The sequence below is a fragment of the Egretta garzetta genome, unplaced genomic scaffold, assembly GCF_000687185.1.
Source record: "Egretta garzetta isolate BGI_Z169 unplaced genomic scaffold, ASM68718v1 scaffold154, whole genome shotgun sequence".
Classification (NCBI taxonomy): domain Eukaryota; kingdom Metazoa; phylum Chordata; class Aves; order Pelecaniformes; family Ardeidae; genus Egretta; species Egretta garzetta.
In genome coordinates, this window is record NW_009259600.1 from 3,292,756 (window position 1) to 3,302,875 (window position 10,120).

Below are 10,120 nucleotides of genomic sequence, written 5' to 3' on the forward strand. Positions count from 1 at the left end.
TTATGTGAGGCACATTGGAGAAGCATGTGGGAAATTATCTTACCTTAACTCCATGCGGGACAGAATTGCCAGGATCTTTTTTCTGGACATGGCATTTGTACTTCTGCATATTGCTGGAGGGATTTGATTCCACGACCATTTTTGCTGCTAGAGCTCAAGGTGTACTATCTGAAGAACTTTGCAGTATCTTTTGTATAAACACAAAACCTGCATTAATTAATAGGATTTTAATTAAGAGGATGAGCTATGTTGTGCACACTTAAATTGCTTTAGAACTGATTTACATCAATTTCTTTGCTATTAGTCAGTTGTAAATCAATTAAATATGTCCACACAGAGGACCTGACTGGTGTAAAATGCAAGACTGATTCACAGATTGCTTGTATTTACATCCCGGTTCAAGGTCTCCTTGCAGTGGGGCCAGGTGCTATCCTGTAAACAACACGCTTATCTTTTCCAGCTTATTGTTTTCTGGTGGCTCAGATACAAAACCCAACTACTGTCATTCGGTTGTGGGGGGAATGCTTCAGCTTAAAACAGTCTCACCAGAGCTCATGCTGCCTTGCCTCACCTTGCAATTAGAGCCGGTGAGGAGTGCACCTAGATGATTATTGACATCTAGAGGAGCTCAGCTGGTGCAAGGTTAGTTGCTTAACTCGGTTGTCTGCTGGAGCCCTTGAACTAAAATAAAGGTTATTCTCACTGACAGCATCTTTTGTGCATGCAGAAGCACAGGAGAACTCATTAAGGACTTTATTCTTTGAAATTCTTAGAAGTCACACCAAACCCACACGGCTGCTAAATGTGTCCTTCCAGAGTTGGGAGTTAATCAATTTAAAATGTTTTTCATTACAGAAAAGAAGAAAGAGGAAAAAATCATAAGTGTCGTCATCTAGCATTAGTGAAGAATTTGGAAGAGAAATAAAGATTTTTTTTCAATGAGAAGATATTTGCAAGGTTTCCCAGCTTTCCTGTGCTACTACAGAAGCATTGCAGCTTGCACTGCCAAGTCAATCCTGCTGCTGTGAAGAATTTCATAAGAATATTAGAGTAAAAAAGCAGCTGTGATTGCTGAAGTGAGGTTCACTTGAGAGGGAGCACACCAATATTCAGAGCCCTCCAGCACAGCTCAGGAACACAGGCTCATTGCTGACCAAGGCACAGTTAGCGTTACACCTAGACATCAGCAACGTCACCTGCCTAAACTATCTGCATATCTCTGTCTTAAAAAGGGCAATGTGATTCTCCTTCTTCGTGCCCATTGCTAACTGGTAACATGGGAACGTCATACGGAGTTTAAATAACCGCTCAGGGCTGTAGAGTCATTTACAGGTATTTAAAAGACAGGCAGATGAGGTGCTTAGGGACATGGTTTAGTGGTGGGATGTCAGGATTAGGTTAAGAGTTGGACTTGATGATCTTAAAGGTCTTTTCCAACCTAAATGATTCTATGATTCTATGACATCCCTCTCTGCTCGTTCTTGCCAGTTGCGGTTGTTCATTATCCTGGATCCTTGTTCATACAACACCCAAACAGAGAACCTTACGGGACGGAAGCAACAATTTTCCTTGGGCCTGAAGAGCTGTTGTAGCATTTCAGGCAATGTCTAAGCAGGTAATTTGAACAGCACGTGTGTTTATGATTTTCTTGGCCACAGAAGACCTCTTCTTCAGCTTTGTACCAGGTTCTGTCCTGAAGGACTCCAACACTGCCCAGTGTCCATTGCACATTAATATGGTGGCAGGGGCAGCTACTGCAAGCCAGCACGTGGAGGAAGTCACTCAGGGAGCAATCCTAATGGCACACACATGGGACTATTCAAGGGACTTCTGCTACTCATATGAGTTGCCACTAACAAAAACTGGGCCTTTATGATAATGCGTACGACTGTGCCTACTGCCCCACATAAAGAAAGAGGGGAAGGAAGAAAGCACCCACCGCCTTTGTCAAGGTGCAGGAGACAATTCCCACTCTAGCGCACGTTACTCTTTTTCCTCCCCACTGCTTGCACCCTTCTCCCTCCCCTCCTATCCTCCCATTTCCTTCCGCCACTACAAAGCCCTTCAAAGATCAAAGTCATCATTGACCATGAGTTTGCACAATGTTTCTGCTTCAACGCTGGCTGGGAGCCAGCTGGCATGTGTTAAAAACCGTCATCAGAATCTGTTTAATTACTGTTCCCAATGCAGTATTTTAACAAAACACTGGAACGGACACAGTTCCAGCAAGCTGATGCTCAGTGATGGGACACTGCAGCAGTGCAGCCATGACTTTGATGTTGGCTGGTTTAATTTTTTTTTTATTTCATACTATTAATCCACTTTTTGGCCTGCTTTGAAAAGATGTCTTTGCAGACACAGTAAAGGCAGATCTCTAAGATTTTCCCTGATTTAGTATAAACTTATTACTAAAAGAAGTTCTATGTAGATTTGGATTCAAAATATATCACTCACAAAAAAAGGCGCTCTCGCTGCTAGCGCTGCCCCTGTCTATGACCGGCTGCTGGATAAGGACACTCTCCTGGCTAGCCCTGGAGCTGAGGGTTAGCACGACAATCGGCTGCTCCAGGCAGTGCTTGCCATTAATCTAACTGTTAATGAGATAAACCCATTGTGGCTGTTTCTAAGCCTTTTCCTGACCTTTGATACATGTCTTGGCTTGTGATCCTGCCCAGAACCATTGGGTGGTTCCTGTGGCTCACACCTACTCTGGGTTCTTCCCTGATCCATGACCATACTTGCTGCCTCCAGAGGACATGCAGCACAGGGCAGGTCAGATGTGCTCCAGGTAGCCAATGGTTACCTGCATCGAAGGGCCTCATGCTGTGCTACAACCAAAACCTCTACCCTCCTCAAACTGTGCAGCTGGACACCCTCCAGGTCATTCCCATTTTGTGTCTAAGACATTTAACCTCCAGCGACCCTGCCCACATGGTTCTGTGGTCACACTCACTTGATCAAACTTGATCTCCTTGACTGGAGGAAGAAAGATCCAAAAAATCTGCAGGTGTGTCAACTGCACTGTTGCCCAGAATTGTACCGCAGGGTTGGCAGCCACAACACTCTAACCAAGTGCAGCCAGACTGTGGAAAGGCAAAGACTACAGGGGCAGGAGAAGCCTGAACTATCTGGTAGCAGAAGAGCATCCAGCCCTATGTGCAAGGGAAGGGCAACAGCCTTGGTGTGCCACTCAAGCTGGAAATGACATCCGTAAGGCTGCAGCATGGTCCACTGAGAGATGTTGTCAGGGCAGTCTCTGGCCAATGCACAAGTTGCCCCTGTTTCGAGGAGCAAGACCACGTTATCATGACTACTTTGTCCATGGCTACGTACCTGTCAATCTTTTCGGCACTGCAGAATCTGAACTGCAGGTGCCCAGGGCTGGATGGGGATGACAAGGCGAGTCTTGCAGCCGAGGCCATTGCTGTCCTGGCAGACGCGTCCTCCCATGAGCCAGGGAACCACTCCGTCCACTCTGCAGTTGACGGCCTCTTTGGCAGCTCGAGGGACTGTGAATAATCCTTTTGATCTCCTGCCACCAGTCCCAAAGTATGATCAGTACGCAATGACGCCGATGACATAGTCTGAACCCTCTCTCGCTTCGAGTGGCTGGGTTTGAAAAACAGTGAAAGAAAAAGCTGGCATGTAGGGGACATTCAAGGGACTCCCCTTCACAGAGATCCTGTGACACAGTCACCCCATCAGATCACAGGACAGCATTGCACACAAGTCATATGTTAGGGACATATTGTCCTGGCATACCCACCTTGCCCCAGGCTCATGTGACAAGTGCATCTTCTTGTCCTGCTTCCCACAGCCCACCACCCAGCCTGATGCAGACCTCAGCCCCGAGAAGCCTGACTCCCGGTGTCTTGCTGCAGGACTTTTGCCCATGCCCAAAGCAAAAGGCAGATGGGGTAAATATTCATCCTGCTCCTCACTGCTCAATCCTGGGACAAAAATGTGCCTTCAAAATCTCCAGGATGCTGGATTGGGAGCCTCAGTGCCCAGGGTCCCCCTGCAGGACACGGCACGTGTGGTGGCTGGAGCGCATAGCACCATGTCCTGTGATGTTGGTCATGTTTTCTCTTCTCACTGACAACTCCTCTGCTGTTCTTTTTTATATATTAATAAACTTGATCTCCATGGTGGATTTGATGGTGGGTTAACTGCTCGGGGCTTTTGTTTAAAAAGACATCAGAGGCTTCAAATGCTTGGTCACCCTATCTCAGCGACTGGGGTCGTCAGAGGTTGAAGCCTCTGGTTGAATGCTTGGTCACCCTATCTCAGCGACTGGGGTCTGCAAAACTATCTGGGGATTATCCTGGGGATGAGGGTAAAATCTTGCCCTTGGAGAGGTCAAATGAGAATTTTATCTTAGATTTTATTATATCCCTGGAGCTGGGATTTCCCTTAGTGAGATTTCTAGCACTTTAACTGGGTGTTCGGTTAGAGAGACCGCACAAGATGCTGTCGGACTGGTGTTTAGCTTTTCTGCTTCCAAGCCTGGCTTGACCTAAGATGAGAGCTGGGAGAGGAGGGGAGGAAGGGGAGACAGGCTGGGCAGGAAACAGAGTCCAGTGAACTTTTACAAACCTTAAACAACTGCAGTTGGCTGGGATTCAGTGTGTGAGACGGACCAAGGTTCAGGGTGATTTATTTTATCTGGAATTGTTTCACATCTCTGGATGTAATGTGTGGGGTTGGCTCTCCCTGCAAAAGAAAGTAGTCCTTCCGAAGAAGGCTTTCAGAATGACCATCCATTTATCTGTAGTGCAGCATTCGCCTTTTCTGCATTCACAAATTTGGAACTAATTCCCTCTACGACATAGCACTTAATGAGTTTGTCTCCTGAGTTCTGCAAAGCATTTAAAATCCTTTTGATGGCATTTTCTCTTTAGTAATTAATGTCTTATCAGTGAGTTTTGCAGAGAACAATGGCCTGATTCTCCTCCGATGCCATTTTACATCTCTGTAGCTTCACTGACTACAAATGAGTTACTCCTGCTTTGCATAGCATGAGAGGAGAATTAAGACCTTAAGCCTACCACTATTTAATCACATGCTTTGAATTCATTTTCTCTCATTCAGAATTTGTCCTTTGCTTGCAACCCTGCATAACTCCCATTTTACTATCATTAGGAAGGTGGTCATTATCGAGAATGCGTGTACAACCCTTTGATTTCAGAAACCCCAAAGGAGGGATGCTGCAGCCAGGGGAAGCCCCACACCGCGTCATCTCGTGGTGGTAGGTGGCGGCTCTTCTTACCTGGGTGCCAGACTTCCCTCAGGGACTGCTCTACGAGCACCAAGGGACACTGGGCATTATTTCATTTTATCCCTAATAAGCAGCCTCTTCTACACACCTGATGAGTTTGCAATTACACTCAAAAAAAGGAAAGCTTGTAACATGAAAATGAAGCTTTTTCTCTAGCATGGGAAGTCCAGCTGGATTTTCTCTTAGAAACAGTCAGACCACAGACTCTCCTTGTACTGCAGACTAATTTGTTTTGATGCTCACAGGATGTATATCCTGAGATTGAAGAAAATATGCTGAAACATGTATGACCTGGCCACATCTTTATTTTATTCTTTTGCTTCCAGATCCGCTTCCATCCCAAGAAGGTAAAACCACCACCAACAGAGAGAAAAAGAGGAATGCAAAAAACTCAGATAGCAGTGATAAGGCTTGACATAGACAGATGCCCACTTGCTGTTGGAATATGTGTTTATTTTAAATATATTTATGTATTTATGGCTGAACAATAAAGTATGAGCAGGCAAGAGGTAGCAGATACTGTTTTAAAATACTTTCATCCATTACACACAAATCTGGACTAATGTTAGCATGCTCAGTATATTATACAGGCAAGTCCTGCAGTATCTGTTTACTCCCATAAGTTAGGAGGTGATAAGTGGTGTCAATTAATTTCAGTGATTTTTTCGTGTGTGCAAGCATTACTCATACAGGTACAGATTTCCAGGGCCAGACAACAGAAATCAGTTAACCCCAGTGTGACGCGTTGTGCATTATATTCGAAGAGTAACATTAAGAAAACCTTTGCTATAAAAACATTTAAGCTACAAAGCAAAGTGCTTGGAGTCGAGAAACATCAGAATTAAGGTTGTCCTTGCAGCTAATGCCTTATGATACCATCTTTAATTACAGTCGTCTTTGTCATTGTCTCCGTAGCTTTCAACTTCTGCAACAAAACGCTGCATGGATCTTACTGACAACATTATCTCTCGCTACACAGACCATTATTTATGCTGATCAGCCAATGCAGAGCGTTCGGGCAGACAGACATCTTCCCATCGCTATTTGCTAACAGCAGAAGAACGTGGAGCGTTACATCCGGCGGTGGCAATTTCGAGGTCTGGAGGAGAACGCAGTTGCCCAGTGATGGGCAGTTACCACCTTGTCTTCGGCAGGACCAGTGTCCCTCCCCTTCTCCCGGCCACCCCAGGCACTGCATCGCCCTGCCTTCCTCCCTCGGGGCCCCTGCAGGTATCACCTACCATGGGTCTGATGCTCCAGCGCTCACCCCTCTGTGCCATGCCTTCCTCCACCTTCGCTCTTGTCCTTCTCCCACCGTGCTGCTCCCTCCCCATACGCTCCCCTCTTCCTCCTCACTTTCCAACTCTTACAACCATCACCCCTCTCTTTATTCCTCCACGAGTAAATCCAATTCCCTCCTCTTCCCCCTCGCTGCGCAGGCACACAGAGCAGACCTTGTCTCGCAAGTGCCGAGAGGAAATCTACAGCCAGCCCCTTTATTTGGAGACCAACAGCGGAGAGATTTCTGTGGCTCTGAGCTGGAACATGCCTGGCCTAGACGGGATCTTTAGATGTCAGAATTTAACAAGTATCTACCCGAGCATGTACAAACTGCAAAGACAGTAATGCTTAGACATGGTCCAAATTTGGGAATCATTTCCCAAATGTGTTGAAAAGCAAATTTCTGGTGTTTGGTTGACTCCTTTTGCCAAATTTTCGCTCTTTGCTTCCACGCATGGAGGTAAAATGTCTTCTCAGAGAAATATTTGAAGGAATTTGGCTTACCGTAGACAAAATAACATACTTTCTCCCAACCTTGCTCTTGGATACAGATGCACCATTCTTGATAAAACTTGCAAAACAAAAATAAAACAAAACAAATAAAGTCAGCCGGAGGCTGATACCCAGCATAGGAAATTTCAGCTTGATGCATTAAACTTTGGCAAATGTATAAGCAACTGACAACAAGATATAATAATGAAAAAGTGTTGGGCAATCTCTGCACCTATAATTCATAACTCCTACACGTTTTAAGATAATGGAAATTACTCATGTTCATCAGGAATTGAATAGATGCCTCTGTTATTACTTGTATTATTCAGTTAGCAACAGCAGCCAAATGTATGTCTAACTGACTTTCATTACCTTCAGCAGTATACCTGGCAGAATTAAAATCCATTTCAATTCAACCCTTCTGTATTTTTCTCCTGAGGTACCACATACAAACCTCAACCACGATATCATCTTTTGGGATAATAAACTAAATCAACAATGCATTTCGTTTGCAGGGATCATCACATATGAGACACTTCCAGGTATGCAAATGTCTCAGGCAATTCTTGAGCCATGGCTCTAAATGAAACTTCCAGAGGTAAAGAATTATCTTTTGTATTTTAAAGGTACACTTTGTCCTAATAGAAAAAAAAAAAAGGAAAGTGTAATAGTCTTGGCTAGAATGGCAGAGTGGTAAATTTTACCCTGCTCAGGAGGCCAGGACAAAGTGACACTGAATTTCTTGCAGCAGTTAACATCGAGAGCCAAAGCTGGGAATATAATGTTTCTTTGGCCAAGTTTCACAATTTTTTGGTGGTCCCAGCTGTCAGTATTGTGCCATACGCTTTGCTTATGGCGCTTAGTAGGCATCTCCCCTGGAAAAGAGACCCTCAGATCAGCAAGGCATCATACATTTAAAAGCTTCAGCGACTTGCTGAGTAGCAGGGAATGAGACCTGCTCCAGGAGCACCGCCACAGCCGGACTTCAATGCCAGGTGTAAAGGCCATCTTTGAATCTGGATCAGTGACTGGTTCAGATATCCCCCTCTAGGCGAGGGTCACGACTTTCTGAACACAACTCTTCTGGAATTCTGTCTAATGTCATTCTCGACAAGCAGGAGATTACTCCAGATCCCCCCTGCCCGCCCTACTGCAGCATCCCCCTCTGCAGCCATTGCTGGAGCGAAGACCCCAGCCTGGGCTTTTCTCTCTGGCTTTTTGCATCGATACTCACTCCTTTTGTTGCACAATGACAAACACAAACCAGCCCAATTTTTGGATTGCTCCCGGACTGCTTCACCCAACGCACCATCCCTTAGGAGGTTGCTGCTTGTGCTCTGCCTGTAATGCCAACCTTTTATTTTCTTCTTTACTATTCCTCCCTGCCACTATTCTTCTCCATGGAAAATGAACCAAAAAGTTTTGTTTGCTGCAAGTTTTATGTTGTCAGTTGTTGCCCAGCTAAGTTGCAGGTCAAGCTCAGTCTTTCGGTTGCATTCATATAAAGCCCGGCGCTATAAACCACCTTATAAATGACATGCAGTCCAACTTGTATGGCCCTGGCGGTGCCACAGCAGACACAACAAACTCTGGTTGCTTAATGGTGCTTTTAGCTCCTGCCATGCTGTTGTTTCAGCTATCAGGGAGCGCCTGGTTCTGTGCAGACATATTTTGTATTTCATATCTAACCAAAATAAACAGAGAGACAGAATAAAAAAATAAATAACCTCCATACGTCTATGATCCAGAAGCTGCACAGCGAAAGAGGCCTTTGAGTCAAAGAGAAACAAAGATGTCCCAGGGTATTTTAGAGATGCTTCGAAGAGGTACCCTTGGAACAAGAGCCTGTTGAAGAAGGATGCATGCTCCTATAATTGCACTCTTAAGAACTGATGCAGAAAAGAACCATTCAGTACTATGTTACCAAAACCTGCAGCCACCTCTCCTGTGGCTCAAATGGTCCCATGAGCACCAATCCCATTCTACCACATCCCTGAGTTCAGTTTATAATACAGAAACAAACACGACTGCACTTGCAAATATTTAGTGAGGCATTTTTATAGAAGAGATAGGTAGTTCTATTGTTCTTAAATTAGAAGCATAACATTTGGGAGTTTGGGGATGCAGTAATAAATCTCACTCTGGGCTGTCCTACCAACATATTTTAGCAAGTTTATTTCAGATCATTGCTGGCATCAGTTCAAACAGATTTCATGTCAGCTGCTTTCTTCCTTTTCATAGGTTCTGCTCCTCCTTGAGTAAGTTATTTGGGAAAGTTTGCCACCTCTTACGACCTTTGAATGTGATGCCAAGGCTATCCCGTTCTGGGCACAAAGACAGCCACCGATCATTTGTACAAGAAACGTCAGCTCCAGAGAGCGCCAGCTCATCGCCCACTTGACTGCAACGTGAGGCTCAGGGCTTTGCTGTGTTCTTGGGCACTTTGGGCTCATCATGTCTTGTATTATTGGCCAAATCTTAATGGAGAAAGGCATTATTAGGAGCTCTTCTCCCCACGTACATCTCTTTCCGTAGCCCTGCTGGTTGTGCAAGTCACCTGGAAGACTGATCCCATGCAGAAATGAATGCTTGGGAAGCGCTTGGGAGCTTGTTAAGTGCACATATCTTTAATGGTGCCTTGGCAGCCATAGGCTGGAAATTTTTTTCCCAAGATTGCCAAACTTGCTTTTTGCACAGCTCCCATCTCTTTCTAATTATGACTCTTCCCTAAAATTCCAGTAACTCCATGGCACATCCCACTAAAAGGGTCCTGCAAAGCCCTGTCTGTGCTCTGTGCTACTCCTAGCTTTAGAAATGTTTGTGTTTGTGTGAAGTCCTTGACTGCACCGTCCAAATGAGCCAGAGCCAGGAACACAGGCTACAAATCCAGAAGATTTATTTCACCCTAGGAGAGACCCAGAGCTGAATTTTCAAATTTGGTGGACATTTGGGTTATAGTTGGGGCTTTTCTGTAGTTGATAGCCACATTGCACATGCTACACGTGAGGTCCTCTCGCCCCCTTCCAGCATACAACACATTTTATGAAAAAAATGGCCTTTGGTGGAGTT